This window comes from Symphalangus syndactylus, chromosome 21 (genome assembly GCF_028878055.3).
Source record: "Symphalangus syndactylus isolate Jambi chromosome 21, NHGRI_mSymSyn1-v2.1_pri, whole genome shotgun sequence".
Classification (NCBI taxonomy): Eukaryota; Metazoa; Chordata; class Mammalia; order Primates; family Hylobatidae; genus Symphalangus; species Symphalangus syndactylus.
Genome location: NC_072443.2, coordinates 70578648 through 70579804, shown reverse-complemented (window position 1 = coordinate 70579804; position 1157 = coordinate 70578648). Strand labels below are relative to the sequence as shown.

Here is a 1157-nt window from a genome sequence, read left to right as displayed (position 1 = left end):
CTGTGTCTGCCAAAGAAGAACGAAGCTAAAAGCACTTCAAAGGCATTTAACAGCAAATTTTGTTAGCAAATTATCTTTCCAAAGCACTCATCTTAGTTTTCTTAAAAATGACCATGTTTGCGTGGACCACTCTCCGCCAACAGGTCTCTTCCACAGACCCCTCTCGCTTTAGCCCTCAGTCTTTTTCAATTCTGTCTTTTCTCTCGGTTCATACAAACGAGGAAGTTGACCCCAGTGGAGCCCCGTCTCCCCATGAGGAGGCGGCCCCGGGGGCGGAGTCAACCCTGGAGGCCACGCCCTCTGGGAAAGCACGGCGCGTGCAAACTCGAAATGAAAGCCCCGGAACGCCGGAACAAGCACGGGTGTAAGATTTCCCGTTTAAAACGTGGAGAATAAGAAATCAGCCCGAGTGTGTAATGGCGTCAGTAGTGGTGTGGACGAGACAAAGGCAATGAGGCAAGGAGAGAGGCTGGGGCTGTCACCGCGACTTTAATATGGATGAGTGTGGGACGGTGACGGCGGGGGCGAAAGCGACAGTAACGCTTCTCGACCTTTGGGCTAAGATCAACTCTAGTATCTGTTCTTATCAGTTTAATATCTGATATGTTCTGTATCCGAGGACAATATATTACGTGGGTTTTTGGAGCAGGGAGATGGAATAGGAGCTTGCTGTCTCCACTCCACGCATCGACCTGGTATTTTAGTAGCTCCACGAACCGTGCACCCCTTTAGAAGGGAAGAACCCTGCAGAGTAGCTTGCAGGCCTAGTATCTGTGATATGCTTGTTTTCCTATTCCTTGAACTACCTTAAGGTTCCTGGTCTGCGGACATAAGGTAGACTTTTCGGCACTCCCTTTTTCGCTTTGTCTACAGCGCTTTGGGAAGACTAGAACCCAAAATGAGACTATCCGTTTCTGTATCTGCACGCAGAGAGAGCGTGTTCAGTGTTTCTTGGAGGTCCTTAGATCTCAGCTTGGCAGTCGAGTGGTGGTGACCTTTTAAAGGAACGGGGTCCACCAGTGTTGCCCAGTCTGGACTTGAACTTCTTCCTCTTTTTTTTTTTTTCAAGTTCTGGATACATGTGCAGAACGTGCAGGTTTCTTACATAGGTATGCATGTGCCATGGTGGTTTGCTGCATCTACCAACCAGTCATCTA

The 1157-nt window shown here is 48.7% G+C and overlaps 1 non-coding gene across 1 annotated transcript; it reads left to right on the top strand.

The window, feature by feature from the left end:
• The first annotated feature begins 538 nt into the window (after positions 1-538).
• LOC129471779 (U2 spliceosomal RNA) lies at positions 539-729 on the top strand. Its single transcript, XR_008653734.2, has one exon. It is a non-coding gene; the product is annotated as a U2 spliceosomal RNA (small nuclear RNA).
• Positions 730-1157: the final 428 nt, after the last annotated feature.